Source organism: Triticum urartu, chromosome 7A (genome assembly GCF_056163025.1).
Source record: "Triticum urartu cultivar PI428250 chromosome 7A, HENAU_Tu73, whole genome shotgun sequence".
NCBI classification, from domain to species: Eukaryota; Viridiplantae; Streptophyta; class Magnoliopsida; order Poales; family Poaceae; genus Triticum; species Triticum urartu.
In genome coordinates this window covers 65,733,612-65,751,204 of record NC_141879.1, presented here as the reverse complement: position 1 = coordinate 65,751,204, position 17,593 = coordinate 65,733,612, and the positions used below count along the sequence as shown (strand labels likewise).

The following is a 17,593-nucleotide window of genomic DNA, read 5'->3' as shown; positions in this document are numbered from 1 at the left end:
ATCCTCGCGGGCCAGATGATGATCAGAATGAAGAATATTATGACGGCTCCGAATATCTAAACAACACCGGGGAGGGTGATATGATATTCGATCGCGACGACCGAATTGATGAAGTCATGAACTATGAACATGACGAAGAAAATGTTGATCTTGAAACAACAAAGACCGGCGAGGTATATATATTTATATAAGCAGGAATCTAGTGATCATCACATGTTTTAAATGACTTGAAGATATATTAACGAATCGATCTTTCTTCTTTCAGCCATCCGGATCGAGCAAATCTTCAGGCAACAGGACGAAACGAGGCCCGAACAAAAAGTTGAAGGAGGGCGTAAAGTACAATATCGAGGAAATCAGACCTAATGGCGAACCATTCGCGCCTAAGAAGATTGCGGACAAGTTCGTTCGTCAGTGCGGAGTTCTTGTGAAGGACCAACTCCCGATCTCCCTTCAAGAATGGAGAGAGCCAGCAAAGCCACGTTCAGGAGTTACTTTTGTCGACGACAGACAAAAACATTTGCTTTGGGAAATGCTCATGGAACATTTCACCCTACCAGATCATTTCACAGATGCAGATGTGGAGAAAGTCAAGGACGCTGCTCTTAGGAAGATGGCGGTTGCATTCAAGAACCTCAAGATTCGTGAATGAGCCAAGTACATCAACAGAGGAAGGAAGACTCCAGTATTTGAGGGAACACTAGAGAACCAAAGTGCTCATTGGGACGATTTCGTGAAATTCATGGATTCGGAATTATCTAAGGAACGGTCGAGAATAAACAAGGCCAATGCCGCAAAAAATGATAAGTTCCATAAGCTTGGGCCAGGTGGCTATGCGGTGGGAATGCCTAAGTGGGATAAGTCTGAGAAAGAGATGCTGGATGCAGGTGTCACTCCAGAAACATTGAGCTGCCCCCCCCTCCCCAGGTGCAGGACTTGGTTCTATGCGCATGGGGGAGAGTTGGACCCGAAGACAGGCAAAGTTTCGAAGAAGGCATGTCTGGACGGAGCCGAAGATAAGCTACTTGTTGCAATAGAAGAGGCTCGATCCGGGTTGTTCGAGCCCAACAGAAAGAACGACGAGCTTACGCGTGCCCTGGGAAATCCTAAACACCCGGGAAGAACACGAGGCATGGGCGCTATTCCGTGGTATGAGGGGTTTTCGGACTGGAACGCCGACTACAGAACCCGTGCGAGAAATAAGATTGCGGAGGAGAAGAAGAGGAAGATGGAGGAGGAGCAGAGGAAGCTAGACTATGAATGCCTTCAAGGCCTAGAATCAGCGCACGCGGACTTGGCAATCAAATTCCAGCGGCAGCATGAGCAGATCGACTCACTTAGCCAGCAAAGGGGGTCTCAGCAGCTAGCAGATGATCCACCAATGGATAGCACCGTCCCATCCATGCCGAGAAGCAGCGTGGGTTCCGCCCCGGGCGACGCATTGCTGGATAGCTACCCAGTGGATGACATCATGGAGAACACTAACTGCGAGCTACACTTCAAAATGAAGAACATATCCATGAAGGTGGCGGACGCCCTTGCTTTTACAAATTCCCCCGAGGCAACCTTCCATTGCAACCATATTCCAGCGGGCTATGCTCGTGTCTTGGTTGATGAGGTGGTGGACCAATATTCGGGGCTAGAGCTTGACATTCCTAGAGATGACGATGAGCACACACTAGGAGAGGCCAACCATCGTATCATCCTATGGATAAAGGATTGCATCATCTTTCGAAGGCCACTGACACCGCGTCATCCGACTCCTCGTCGCAGTCCGCCACCGAGTCAGCAGACTCCCGCTCCTCCAAGTCCACCAACGCGTCAGGCCACTCCTCCTCCAAGTCCGGCACAGCTTCAGGCCACTCCTCCTCCAAGTCTGGCAAAGCGTCAGGCCACTCCTCCTCCAAGTCCGGCACAGCTTCAGTCCACTCGTCCTCCAAGTCCGGCACAGCTTCAGGCCACTCCCCCTCCTCCAACTCAACCACGTCAGCCGTCTTCGCCGCCTCAGCAATCACGGAAGTGAGCCGCCTCAGCTATGGTGCGTAGCGGTACAAGTCGAGGTAGTACTGCAGGTACAGGCGGAGGCAAGCGATTTCAATATGGTCCAAGCCTCGCGCCTCTTCCGCAGAGGCCTTACGACAAGTCCGAGGAGGAAAACGTAGCCATATCGAAGGTCGAGGTGGAAGCCCATTTTGCACTGAAACCGCCACCTCCGCCAAGGGAGAAAGTGCCTGTGGAAAAGATTGACCACTTCATTCGTATGGCTAGACCACCAGCTCCCAAGCTTGTTGACACAGACTATGAGCGCCACCTCAGGAAGTTAAATCGAGCACGTCTACAGAAAGAGGCGAGCTCAAGCTCGAGCAAATCAGCTGGCAAAAGGAGCGGTAAAACCGTTCCCCAGCTGGGAGAACAGGCGGCGCAATCAATCCCCCCGCTTGTTGTGCCAACAACACATGAGAGTAGGCGCGCCCAATATTATTATGGGCAAACCGTTAACGTTCCCGGGGTGGGCGATGTGGTAATAACCGAGGAGCATATTGCGCAGGCTGAATCGATCGGGGTCACTGTTGGACAACTCCTCGATATCGAGCCCATGTCTTCGACTAGAGAGGAGGAAATAAGACGGAAATATGCTCGGGGCCAACCTTTGGTCGAGCCAGAGGAGGTCAATAAGCTCCCAACGAGAATGTATGAATTGCATCAATGGTACATGGACATTACCAAGATTTACAATCGAGAGTCCCTCATGGTGAATGTCAACGAGGAGCATTACTACCATAAGAAAGCTGTGACCGTTGAGTATTCAGAACTATTTCAGCTATACAATAAAGACGCACTCGACAAATCTATCGTCGGTTGCTATTGTCTGTAAGTGATTTCTTTCTGTAATTTAAGTCTCAAGCTAGCTGATCATTTTGATCAATCATTACCTGTAATTATCCTCACTATATTCTTTTCTGTGGTATTATGCAGGATGAAGATTTATGAAATGAAAAAAGGTGGACGCTATGGCATTGGGTTCGTTGACCCAAATACCATTAATGAATACACATGGAAAATAGATCCATATCACGAAAAATGTGTAGAGGAAAGCATGCTACAGTTCTTCAAGGAACTCAAAGACAATGAAGATATACTACTTCCTTACAACTTGCAGTGAGTCACACTGTCTTGTACTACAAATTCTGTTTTTTCCTACTAGCTATAGCTACATGTTTTTGCTTATATATGCCCGCTTAATTAAGACATGCAAACGTGTGTGCATGCAGATTTCACTGGATCTTATTAATCATTAAAGTTGATGAAGGAACAATTAAAGTACTAGACTCGCTACTTAAGAAAGCAACTGACTACACCATCGTGAAGGGGATAGTCAACAGGTAATTTCAATCATTATTAACTATATCTCGGCCTATTTAATTAGTTTGTCATTTCCTGATAACAACTATTTAATAACTCATTTATTCATTTTCTTTGTCGGCGTGGCAGGGCTTGGGCAAAGTTCATCAGGGCCACTCCAGGCGCATGGAAACAAAAGCTAAAATGGTATCGACCCAAGGTAAGTAATTAAGTAGTACTAGCTAGCTGCCTTCTCTTTAATTATCATGATTGATTAATTATTATCTGATCAAATTCCATTCTCGTAAAAGCCCTGAAGCAGGCGCCGGGGAATGATCTATGTGCATACTACGTTCGCGAGAACATTCGCATGATGGCGTCCAAAAAGGGCAAATCTCAAAGACAGGAGTGGGTACGATATCGATTGTCAGAACACTATTCACAATTTTTACACCAATATCGATATCTAGTCACACAACTAATACACATGCATATTGATCTCCTTCTTAACAGTTCAAAGAGGTGCGGGACAAGCTCCTAGCACAGGACCGCATAGAAGCAATTCAAGAGGAAATAGCGGGATTTTTGCTCGACCAGGTCATAGATCCCAAAGGAGAATACTATTACCCGCTACCGCCCCCATGAACCACTTCCAATTGTTATCGTGCTCCGAAGGCACCAATTGGCTAGGCTAATGCCACTGGCTCCGAAGGCACCAATTAGGAGAAATTGTATATATATATATATATATATTATGATTGGTTCTACTAGAAATTCTATTTATATATATGCATAACGTGTACAATATGTAGTATCGTAAAATACCAGCAAACGAAAAAGAATTAAATGGAAAACACAAAATTGAATGAAAAATAAATCATAAACCCAACCCCCCCCCCCCCAACATTTTAATACCGGTTGGTGACACCAACCGGTACTAAAGGGCTCCCTGCCCCCGAAGCTGGCTCGTGCCACGTGGTTGCCCTTTAGCACCGGTTCATGCTGAACCGGTACTAAAGGGGGGGGGGGGGGCTTTAGTGCCTACATTTTAGCGCCGGTTACCAAACCGGCACTAAAGGGCCTTACGAACCGGTGCTATTGTCCGGTTCTGCACTAGTGAGTGTAGATTGCACTGCACATAGCTCAGTGCAATCTATGCTATTCCAAAAGGCTTGAAGCTAATCAACATGCAGGTGAGCATTGCGCCTCTTCGTCATTGTCTCTGCACTCACGGCTTATAAACCGCTCATACTGCCTCTCTCTTGGCGAGGTGGGACTAAAAATCAGCTTACTAAGAAACTCTAGTACCGGTTCATGCCATGAACCGGTACTAAAGGTCTTCGTGGGGGCCCCAGCCTAACCACAGCCGCACTGGCCTCATTAGTACCGGTTCATGGCATGAACCGGTACTAAAGGTTGCCCACGAACCGGTACTAATGATGCCCGCCCGCCTAGCCGTTGGAACCGGCACTAATGGTCACATTAGTGCCGGCTCAAATTCAAACCGGCACTAATGTGCTTCACATTTGACCCTTTTTCTACTAGTGAGGGGGCTTGCTTAATTACCGGTGGGGTATCAATGTACTAGTTCAGATCGTGGAATGTGATTGGAAGATGCATAACTGGTATTGTAATCTTTGCTGCAATAAGATGAATGCATTGAAGAAGCATGCACTTTTATGGGACCTTCATTTTTTTTACTATTAATTAGTATTGAGATGTTTATGTCTTTACCTTTGGAAATATTTGATTGATCATCAGACTCATTTTCAATAGTGGAATCTTTTTCCTGCTGTTGACATAAGCTCTTTGTAGGCCTGCTTCCGTGATATTCTTCTGTAGCTGAAATTGGCAAAATTATAGTAGGATTCTAAAGTAAGTAACATAGGTGTATAAAGTCTAATTAACTGGTGCTCCATAGTGCCTCGGCACTATATTCCCGTATCTAGATTCATCGAGATATTTGTGAAGTCTAATTTATTCCAAACTAGTTTGATCTTTTCAGTCTGTACTTTGTTTTGTTATTGCTTGGATTGTAGGTACCTGTATGTTTATAAAACTACTATATGGATGAGTTTACCCAAAACTATTTGGGATCGAGTGGATATTTTGAAATTATACCTAGCAATGGCAACCAGTTATATTACCCAAATTTGCTGTATTTCAAATCACAGTGCCTCTTACTATAATATAGATGTACTTTCTTCATTAGTAGCAAACTTACGAGTTTTGTAATCTAGTGCCAATCCAAAAGCGATATAAAATAAAAGAATAGATCCAAGCAAGGCTCCAAAGGATATCCAATAAAAATCCCAACTGTAATATAGGTGTTGATTAACCAGGATTTGGTTCCCAATTTTTATGTTTTGAATACTTTCCTGAAAATAATGCAAGTAGCAATGGTGTTAGATGCTTGACATCAGCTGATCACTCAATATTTTATTTGGAAAAAAATCATTTCACCTTCTGCCATCTTGGTTCCAGGAATTCGTTAAGAACTATGCTGATTTCTGCATATGTCATTGGCGATATCCAAAATCCCCAGTTTAACCATCCTGGCATGGAGGCTGGGACAATAAAGTAACAAAATTTGTTTAGATTTGCTAGGGCTATAAGTTATATGCATTTAATGAGCAAAGGTTATCTTACTCTTGGGAAGAATGAAACCTCCGAATGTAAGGAATACTGTTAGAGCAAGAAAAAGGTAGAAGAAGGACACAATAGGTGTTTGGAAGTATGAAGCAATAAATCGATACTGCGAGGTGACTGAATGATGGAGAAGACAAAGTATCAGAAACTGGCAGAAGAACCTAGAAATGAATATAAATAAAATATGTTAGAGTTTCTCAATGTTTGTTCTTATCATTGTAAGCTTGAGAAAATTCCATAATTACCTCGAAACAGTAGGTGTATAACTAATACCATAATATGTGATAGATATTCATACAAGCGAATCTAGTATCGAAACAGGGACCTTTAGGACTGAAGCTGGTATTGCATATGCCCATGATGAATAGAAATAGTAGCTCTTTTGCTTGTAAAAACTTGGGAGTCTCCCAATCTGCATGCTCATCTCTGGTATGCCATTTAGCATAATCATGAAGATGGAAAAAAATAATGCTCCAATGTAGTAATTTGCATGAGTGAAACTTATTGTCATGCGAGTTCGAAGGAATATAGACATTGTTACGAGTGCAATAATGGCAAGCTGCATCAAGGAGTAAATCTCAGTTTGGACTCATAATTTACTTTGTACAGGAAAGAGTGCCTCAGAATGAAGTGTAACCTGGCCTGTTTTGAAGACATAAACAAACATATTACTTTTCATTAGGAGTGCTTCCCTTGCTCCACAGGCTTTCAACATTTCCAGTTTTCGTAGCGAATACTTATTGAGTGCTAAAGCTTCCTTGCCCAACTCGCTTATGGGAGGTACACTTTGCTCATGTAGTTTTCCCCCCCTGTGATTCTCCTTGAACATGCTTGATAATTCATGATGTGAGATATATCTGTATGATTCATGTGGACCCAACCAGTACTGTTGTTGGTCCTTCCAGGACAAGATCTAATGATTTCAAAATTAGAAAACAAAACTGGTTTCATCAACGTGCAAATCATCTCAGTTGCTGCAGTTATTTTTGTGATTGAGAACAATTACCTCTTGGAGAAAGTCAGCTACCGCTTTTCCTTCTGGGCATATGAACCCACACTCCTCAAAAAAATTGAGAGCTTCATTTCGAGGGCCATGGTAGATAATCTTCCCTTCTGCCATTAGTATGAGGTCATCAAAAAGATCAAATACCTCAGGTGTTGGTTGAAGAAGTGAAATAACCATCGTGTACTCGCTGATGTTTGTCAGTTGCTGGAAACAATTGATTATATGAAAAGTGGTAGAGCTATCCAGACCATTTGATATGTCATCCATAAAGTATGCTTTTGCGGGGCCCACAATCATCTCGGCTGGTACAAGTAGGTGAAAGATTATATACAAGGTGATCCCTTGTTGGTTAATGTATTTCCCATTGGCTTTACTATACCTGTGGTTAATCTTTTCTTCTGCCCCCCTGATATTCCTCTTCTCATTGCATCCCCAACCATCGTGTCTGCGCATATCTCTAGCCCCATGATCTACAAATAAATCAGTAGTGTGATGTCTGTAGGCTTCGCTCTGAAGCTTCAACTGGTACTACCTGCATTAGCCGCTTTACTTTTGAAAAAGAGTTATGTTTAATTTGTAGAAACAGAAACAGAAGTGTTGACTAATAAAAATTGAAAAGCTAGCTTAGCTTTAATACAACCAAATATTATTCTGCTAGAGCAGTTCCAATATTCATTCGACGTTGAATTACCTTGTTCTTTGTAACTCAGATAAGCAGGTCTGCTTTTTTTTTTAATTGTAAAGTGAGAAAGGATAATGCCAGCCAGTACATAGGATACACGATTTTTTACCTTCATGTATAGATCGATGTCCGCATCAGGTATTATCCCAGCCACACTCTCCCTTGTGTTCACCTCCTTGAGTATTTCTTTGGGCAAACAAATTTAGTGAGCAACAAATGTTGTGATTATTTAAGAACTTATTTCTGATCATGAATTCTTGTGAGGACTGTCCAATAGACTTACTTGGTCTTCTTCCAACACCTTGGCACTGGGCTGAGAAGTCTAAAGTTTCCCTCACAGTCATCTCAGCTATGTGCAGATCATGTTGGTTGATATACACAGCTGTTTTCTCAGGTACAAATTCATGAAGTTCATAACCATTATAAGAGATATCCCCTGTTACCTGTAAAAGCTTGCATCGTTACATTCAGTTTGCCATTTTTTTTCTTCTTTTGTTCATGATTTTGCAAAATTGTAGCTTTGAAACTAAGTGTAGTGTCAATGGCTAAAGGGCATTTGTGCTGTTCAGCTCTGCTTTTCTGTGGTTATATCTCTAAGCAGGAACACCCAGCAGTACCCATAATCTATTGTGTGCTGTTATTTACTCCCTCCGTTCCAGAATATAAAAGGCGCACCAGTGTTCGTGCAAGTCAAACTTATGTATGTTTGACCAAGATTATAGAATAAAATATTAATATCTGCAATATAAAATAAATAAAATATGAAAAATACTTTTCGTGATAAATCTAATCATACAAATTTGGTATTGTAGATACTGATATTTTTTTTCTAAAAAATTGGTCAAACATGAACATGGTTGCCTCTTGAAAAAACTAATACACCTTATATTTTGGAACTGAGGGAGCATTAATTAGAAGCTGATCTGAAAATAGTTCTCTGAAAGTACTTGGATCTGAAAATAATTAAAAGCTGTTATTTATTAGTATTCAGCAGTCAGTATCTTCATGATGAACTACTCATTTAAGCCAGTAAATAGTGCCGGTTTCATACATGTGCAGACCATGCCAATAATTATATGTTTTGACATGTTTTGGGACAATATAGGTGGCTTTGCTGGGGAGTTGGGACAGTTCAATTTGAGAACTCCAGCATCAGTTGTTGGCTTGTTGCTGTAAAAAAGCAACTTAAGTATACGGATATTCGTCATTCAGTGCAAGGCATTGTCGAATTTCAGCCTTTGTCAGAGGTCGTTAACCATGTGCAACTAATGAAAACAATAGACTATCAGGTGATGGACAACTTTTGCTTTTGATGTGAGTAGTGTTATTCTGTCAGTTGTCTGACACTCATTCAGATGACAGCCTGGTGCTTACGGAAGCATCACAATGATGTACTCCCTCCGTCCGGAAATACTTGTCCTCGAATTGGATAAAATGGATGTATCTATAACTAAAATAAGTCTAGATACAACCATTTCAAGGACAAGTATTTCTGGACGGAGGGAGTATCCTTCAATAGGGCTAGACCTAGCGTAGTGTGGAGGTGACTTGCTGGGTTTCGCTGCTGCGGCGAAACTCCAGCTCCTCCTACCTGGCGTGTAACCTTGGTTTAGGAGTTCCATGAGTCCTTCTTAGGGCTTGTAATCCTGAATGTCTGTTATTCTCTTTCCTTTTAATGCATCGAGACACGCACAAGCATTTTCTCGAACAAAAGAAAAATCTGTCAGTAGGATTGATTCTTTGTTTCGCACAGTCAAAAGTTTGGGTTAGATTTCGGTAAATAGGCTTAATGGTAATATTGCCCATATTTTCTGCAAGGTAATCATGCTAATTTACTGGCAAGTATCAAGCAGGCGCCCATCTTTGCCCGCCGCTTGTTCTAGCAGGACCAGTAGTACGTTAACGCTGCTAGGGCGTATACACAGTTAAAAAGATGGAACATGGGCCTGAGTTTTATATCCAAACATGGTCCAAATTTGACCATCGATGTATATAATTGGTCTGTAAGACTGTGAGATACATCTGATAGGTATCTTCCGCTGGAAGGCAAGGTTGTTGTCTCCCTCCTCTTTCTTCTCTCTAGCTTGCTCTCACTCTCCCCGTGCAGTAGTAGCAAACCTACCTAGGAAGTAGGAATTGGATGAGAGCGCTGCCCTGAAGGTGACTCACCCTGCCGCCACAGTGATCGCCTACTTTAGGGGGATCCAGCGGGTGAGATTCTCTTTCCTCGCTGCCGCGGATGCCATGGAGGAGAGGGCGGCGGAGGTGTCATGTGTTGAATCTCAGGATGCTGCTGGAGGTTGGGTCATATGCGGATGATGGTGGCTCGTTCCTGTCACCAGAAGACGGAGGAGGATGTGCAAGAGTTCTAGGAGGAGGTTCTTGACGTCGGTGTCATGGTTAGGGGACAGGAGCGCCGGTGTGTTCTCCGGCGTGCGCGGTGCCAATGAGTAGTTGGGCACATGTATGTGTGGCAACACTATGTATAGGGATTAAGGTAATTGTGTCGTCTTCCCTGGCAGCGTCAGCGTCGTTGCCTGTTCCGGTATCAGGATTTGGGAGCACTGGCGTATGACCACGAGTGTCCCGACGAGTCCGAGTTAGAATTGTCAGTGCGACGGTACCAGAATGGTGCTGCAAACACTTGAGCATGTGCATGAGAGCTTGCTGCTTGTCGGAGCTCTCAAGAGGCACGAATTTATTGTTTGTGGGGTATTGATAAAAAAATTAAGTTTGGCTCTTTGGCTATTCATGAATGATGTAGATTTTGAGAAAAGATTGTAGGTTATACATTTATTTATGTGTTGGCTTCATATGTGGTCTATTCTGTAGCAGCCGGCTGAGATCTTAATTTTGATTTTCTTTCATTTGGCCAAGTATTGAATAATCTTGAGATCTTTATAGGAGCAGATGCAATCAGTGAAAACAAATACATGCATTTTTCTTTAATTATGAAAGGAAGACAGTATTTGTACCTTTAGAGATTTATCTAGTTTCCCGGCAAGAACTCGCAACAGAGTGCTTTTGCCACATCCAGGAGGTCCCAGTAGAAGAGTCGATCTACAAAGATGGGAACATATGGAATCAGAACTAACCTTAATCTCTACAGCGAGAACTATAGACACTTGATGCAGTAAATTTCACACGTTTTCTTTTGTATGTTTATGGTTTCTTTTCCATTTTACTAAACACTCCTGAAACATGGCACATACCTGCAGGGTTTGATGATTCCACTGACATTTTCTAGACCGTTGGTTTTTGCTCTTTCCGTTTCGAAGCCTAGCAACTTCACGAGGCCCTGTAACTCAAATGAAAAACTGGTAAGTTAGTCAATACCATCCAACAAATAACTGTGTCTTATCAGTTCCATTCTCATTGATTCGTCGAAAAAACAGTAGCTTCGGAGGTTTCTTACCGAGAAGGCACCTTTGGTACTATTCCATAGAGACGGCAGGTGATTTCCTTTAGTAACTCTGCACTCTGCTTCCACAAACAGATTATTATACCTCACCTCTATTGCTGGCAACTTGACATCAACCCTGGACACGGATCACATGGGAAAAATAAACAGTTGCATAGGCAGAGTCTAATCTTCACCCAGATACTTAGAACAGTGTTCTGAAAAAGAAAACATGCCTGTCAATTCTTTCCTTTTGTCCGCGCAGAAAGCGGAGGTGGTCGTCTTCGAGGTTCTTTAGCAGGTTGTCGAAGAACTCGCGCCTCTTGAGAGCTCCGAACTTGCTGCCGTCAAGCAGCATGTTCTCACTCACATTCTGGCGCCGTCGCGATGCCAGTTCTAACTGGGACTCATCCGGGCGCTCGTCACTCGCACAGGAGGTGAAATCTTGATGGTGGGATGATGAGTTGGTCTCTCTTGTAGCGGGGCCCTCCATCTCAAGATGGGCGAGTCAAATCGACGCCCTTTGCTAGTGCCTAGCCGTAGTATAAGCAGTTATTTCCTTCTCTTTAGAGTATATATATCTATAAGGTTTCGGCTGAGTATGTACGCACGCTTTTTCCCCTAGGGACATCATCAGTCAGAAGAGTTTGAAAGACCAGTCATGTGTTGACTTCAAATTAACTATTAGCATGGAAATGCACATTCTGGAACATGACAGCCACAAGTCATGTATTATATACGGTACTACGTACTAGTGACTTCGCATCGCAGCACCTCTGATTCGGAGACCTGATTTGCCTTATTTTGGGTTTTCTTTGTGACGGGAAAGAACCCCACCACACTTTTTTTAGATTGTAAATTGGATATATGCCACCGCAAAACGGGACTTCGGAAAAAGAGTGAAGTGCATTTTTAGTCATGGATTAGAAGGGGAGTAACCGAAAGTGTTATGTTACGCAGGGATTCACATGGATAGGGTTATTGGGGGCTGGATGACAAGCATGGATTATGAGTCGAAGACAAGTATATGGACTAGTCGTTGCAACTCCAGGGCCGACTACACTTCGGTGTCGATTAGTATGTGAATCGCAACTCCAGTGTCGACTAATCACGATTAGTCTATGAGTCTCAACCTTAGAATGACTCGTTGACTCGTAAACCTTTGTGGCAAGTCGTGGATCACCCATTCTCCGGGAGGATAGAAACCACTCGTTTGGAAAGACCCCCTCAGCTGGTCATCCTTGATGTTGCTCTTGCTCGTTTGGAAAGACTTCACGAGACCTCTGCTTGGATGCGTGCATGTGGGACACTCCATAGGTTGCACATCACCATCTTGGAACTTTGAACTTGTTACTGGCAGGCACGGACCCATGAAAGTTGAAATGGTATCTATCTATCTATCTATCTAACTATATCTATCTATCTATCTATCTATCTATCTATCTATATCTATCTATCTATCTATCTATCTATACTAATTACAGACTCCTAAGAAATTACCACGTTAATTAGTAATTAGGAGCCGTTAATCTTGGTGGGACCGAATCATTACGATCTGGATTAACCCATGTAACACCGTATAGGCATCTGCGTTTGATCTAGAAAAAACATCTAATATTTTAGAAGGTCAACCGTACGATCATATATGTCAAGCGTGTTGGGCTGAAACTCTCCGGCCAGAGCACGACTTCCCCCAATCTTGTGATTTCCCTGGTCTCCCAGATTGTTGCTTCTGCATCGCGTGGCTGCCGCATCTTCTTTCTCTTGGTGCGAGACTTTTGTAGTTTGCTTCTCGCCGCCATGATTTCCTCGCGGTATCCCACAGTCACACTTTGCGAGATGCACGGCCGCCAATTGATAGATGTGAGGCCGCCTTCTTTTGTCTTCTCACCATCGTGAAATCTGCCACTTTTAGGAGGAGGAAGGAGGTGCGGCCGTTCTGTCGGGGCCGGATCATGAAGGCGCAGAGGAAGATGATATGTCTTGTGCAAGCATCAGACCAGCTACATGATGAGACATGCACCAGCACCACATACATGTCTTGCACGTGGCCAGACTTGGGTATGTCTAGCTGATTTCTACGATGGCGAGATCGACCTGGTAATGCGATACTCAGTCCAGCCAACAACATACAGTACTTTTTTTTTCTTAGGTCTCTTCCTCTACCAGTCTGAATCCAATCTAATTCTTTCTATTTGACAATGCATTCAAAGTGTTCGATGAATTGTTCTTTTTCATGTACAGTCAACCAGCAAGCGCTTCGCAACCAGCGACCTAGCGTCCACCCACTAGTAGAAAAAGGGTCAAACGTGAAGCACATTAGTGCCGGTTTGAATTTGAGCCGGCACTAATTGTACCATTAGTGCCGGTTCGAACGGCTATGCATTAATGCCGGTTTGTGTTGAACCTTTAGTACTGGTTCGTGCCACGAATCGGTACTAAAGGGGTGATGGCAGGCTGGCGTCAGGCCGGGGCCCCACGATCACCTTTAGTACCGGTTCGTGTCACAAACCGGTACTAAAGGGCTAACCTTTAGTACCGGTTTGTGCCATGAACCGGTACTAAAGGGGTCTGACCTATAGTACCGGTTTGTGACACAAACCGGCACTTTCAATTCTGAAAAAGTCAAAAGAAAATGATAAAAACTTCAAAAAATAAAATCCTTCGAGAGGTAGTTATATTACTACTCTACTAGTTAGGAAAATTTGAAAACTTAAATTTGGACATGTTTTGCAAAAAGTGTAGGGAAAATGTAAAACGGCTATAACTTTTGCATACGATGTCGGAAAAAAACGTATAATATATCAAAAAATTCAGCACGAAAATCCGCATCCGATGGAGACTGCCTACGGTCTGTTTGGAATTTTTTAGAATCCTCAAATTCCAAAAGAAAAAAAAGCTATGGTCAAATTTCAGTTTTTTTTAAATTTTTTGGTTAAATCTGGTCAAACTACTTATTCAAGAAGTATTAATGTTACTACATAATTATTCAAGAAGATTAGTGTTACTAAATAATTATTTCAATTTTTTGAATTTTGGTCAAATCTGATCAAACTATGGTCAAACTATGGTCAAACTTATTCAAGAAATATTAGCGTTACTAAATAATTACTATTTTTTTTAGAATAATAGTTTCAAAATCAAACGGTGAAATGTGTGACTTCATGGTCAAGCTAAACTCCTGAGGGTTAATAAGATTAACATCTTACTATTGTCAGGAAAACAACAAGTGCAGACTTGGAAACGAAGGAGAATATAACCAAAAGTTAAGCGTGCTCGGGCTAGAGTAGTGAGAGGGATGGGTGACCGGTCGGGAAGTTAGATGATTTGGAATGAGTGATCCACACTTGAGCAGTTAAGAGAGGTGATTAGAGACTAAATCATCAAATAATTCAGAAAAATTAAAAATCAAAAAAAAATCAAATTTTTTTTCCAAAATTTTCAAAAAAAAAAAACCTTTAGTAACACCAACCGGTACTAAAGGTCCCCCATACCAGGGCATGAGCTCACGCCACGTGATGGCACTTTAGCGTCGGTTCGTGCCGAACCGGTACTAAAGGGGGGGAGGGCCTTTAGTGCCCACACTTTAGTGCCGGTTCCATAACCGGCACTGGAACCGGCACTAAAGGCCCTTACAAACCGGTTTTAAAGCTCCGTTTTCTACTAGTGACCCTATTCCGTTTTCTCTAGACATAACCCAACTCCGCTGGATCCACTATGTCTCAAAGCAAGCCCTAGAGGAGAACTGGATTATTTGAGTGCTGATCTCCTTTCGTCACCATCTGTCCGTGCCGTTCTTGGCAGTAACCGAGCTTAGCAGTTGATGCACATGCAGCACGCTGCAGAGAGCATCGAGCACATTTGAAAGTCTGCTCTTCAAGGCTACAGTCGAATACATAGCGCCGGTGGCCCTGAACCAGATCCTTGGCGTGACCAACAATAAAGAATTGCCATCTAATCTATCCATCAAGGTATGTACAGCTATTATCAATTCACGTACAGTTGTTTAGTTCAGCCTTTCATCATCCCAAGCTCTTTTCTGTACCAACAAGAAGTTCTTAATTATACACAACAGATCATAATGAGGTAGTATTCTCTTAATTCATAAAAATCTCCAGTAATTTTAGTATTTTTCATGTAAGACATTAAGGGACAAGGAAGCTGCAGTTCTTATTTCACTAGGTTGCCTCCTCTAGCTCGCAAAATCTGGCGACGGACTTATGGTGGTGATGGTGTCTAACATTGGTCATATATCTGAGTAGGGCAAGGAGATAGATCTCTGTGTTTGATCGATCAAGAATTCATGATTGATGCAAGAAGATGAAAGCAACTTCTACAGATATATCTCAATGTTTGCATGGTGTACGTGTTACTTCTTTGGATATCCAAATATCTCATCAGTGATGTTATGTTTCGGCACATGGAGTGATACCATTACCATTCACCTTGGAAAATAGTATTTGTAGCTTCTTATTTCCCTTCAATTTATACCATATTAGCAAGAACAATAGCACTGTTCAGGTGTTGATATATGTGTTCCCTTCTGACTATGGTTTTTCTGAATAGTGGATCAAACTAAAGGTAGACCAAAAGATTCAAAGATCAGGTAGCATCGCTTCCTTCCTTAGTTACTAGAACATATCTCTTCTCTTGCAGCATGGTTACGAGAAATATACGAATTCTAATAATCATAGTCAGTTTCTCAAGTTTGTATTTGCACATGCTTTTTGTAAAGGACCATGTTAATATTACAGACTTCTGTAGTTTTTTTTAATCCAGGTATTGATGGTATCCAACTATATATTGGCCACTCCAAAGATAGCGTTATTTCTTCATGTATCAATGAGGTAAGGCGATGAGAAGAATTATGGACTGATATCATTGCTTGCACAGTAAAATAAATTTTCATAAATACGAAGATCTCAATAGTTATTAGGTTTGGAGATGATTTTCTTTGATACTTCTATATGATAAGACAACGATAGTAGTTGCCTATTTTTCTTTCTACAATATTAATTAGAAAGGACTCAATCAGAAGAAGCGACCAAGTGTTTGTGGGTTGCCGCAAAATGAAAAGAATAAAGAAAATAATCTCCATACTTTCATGTTTGAACATTCACTTCTCTCTCTTTCAATAACATGTTTCTAGACTTGGATTACTTTCTTCTGCCAGTCCTTTTCAGTTAATCTTCGTCTCATATATAGTCCGTGCATTTAGAGGAATGCTAAGGTTTGCTATGTCCGTATCCATATTTTGTTTTTGGATTAACTACGGGACATATAAATAATTAATGATGAATTATCAGGGTTAAATATTATTCTGAAGAAAAAACAATTAATGTTGCATTCTCTCTCTCCAGTGGTTCGTGCATTATATGATGGTACATTTGCTCATTTCATTATCTGTACGTAGTTAGCAAAATTTAGGTGTCCTCATTTTACGTTTGATTTGTACTTTCAGACTGGGTCGGTGTGTACGGTATCTCTATTCTCCATGTTCCCTGGAATAATAGAGATGAATGTAAACATGGGATTTGTCCTATTTTTCTTCAATTTGTCAGCCAACTTGTGATACATCTATCATGAGCTAATATTTAGCTAGCTTTATTTTTTCTAAATAGTCCATTTCTTTTTAGGAAAATCCCGATGATGTTTTTTTTCCTATTATCGGTCAACCCAATTCTCCTTGGATAATTTATCCACAATCAAACACCTTTTATTGTGTTTTATCGTGCATGATATGTATCATTTATCAACATTATAATAGATGCTACTAAAGAAGTACACATCACTAATTAGAAATTGAATTTAAGCTTCACACTTATTCCAGTTTCAAATTTTAAAAAGTCTGTCCAGCAAAAAAAATCTAGATCAGAATTAATAAATAACATGATGTATTCCTTCTATGTTCTTCCATACTAGGTAGCTCTCCTTTTTTTCTCTATAAAAAGGCGGGTAGAAATTGTGTTATGCCCATCTTATTGTGTAAGGTGTCAAAATACTTCGCATATGAATTAACCCAATGCAGTTGCATTGTTTAGATGTGCCCTCGACATGTTTGGAGCAAAAGATTGTCCTTTCTAATATGGTTGCGTCTAGATCCTTCCATGATACCCAACTGTCAGACAAAATTATTAGAGGTTCTAAATATATAGAGATTTCAGATGGTAAAGGCATCAGATTACAATTATCCTCTATGAGTACTTTTCTTTTCAACGGGCAATTAAATAAGTTTGCTTCATTGGTGTTTAGTATATCTATTGGTACCCTACCATATGTTTGAGAAAAAAAAATACTTGAATCAATTTTACAATGCCTATATTAATATAATTTTGGTCATTGCCAATATTTTGCAATACGATGTAGACCTCCGAGCGAGATTCCAGTATGTTGACCATCATCCCGTTCCAATTCAATGGACTATTATATTTAGTGCTCACCTCCATGTTTCATTTTCATGGCCATGAAAAATCGATCAATATATTACATAGTAATAAAATTATTAACTTCATTT

General features: G+C 41.6%; 1 pseudogene; it reads right to left on the bottom strand.

Annotated features, from left to right (window-relative positions):
• The window catches only part of LOC125518321 (ABC transporter G family member 50-like), a 60,110-nt pseudogene extending 48,538 nt beyond the window's left edge, over positions 1-11,572 (bottom strand).
• Between the last annotated feature and the right edge of the window lie 6,021 nt (positions 11,573-17,593).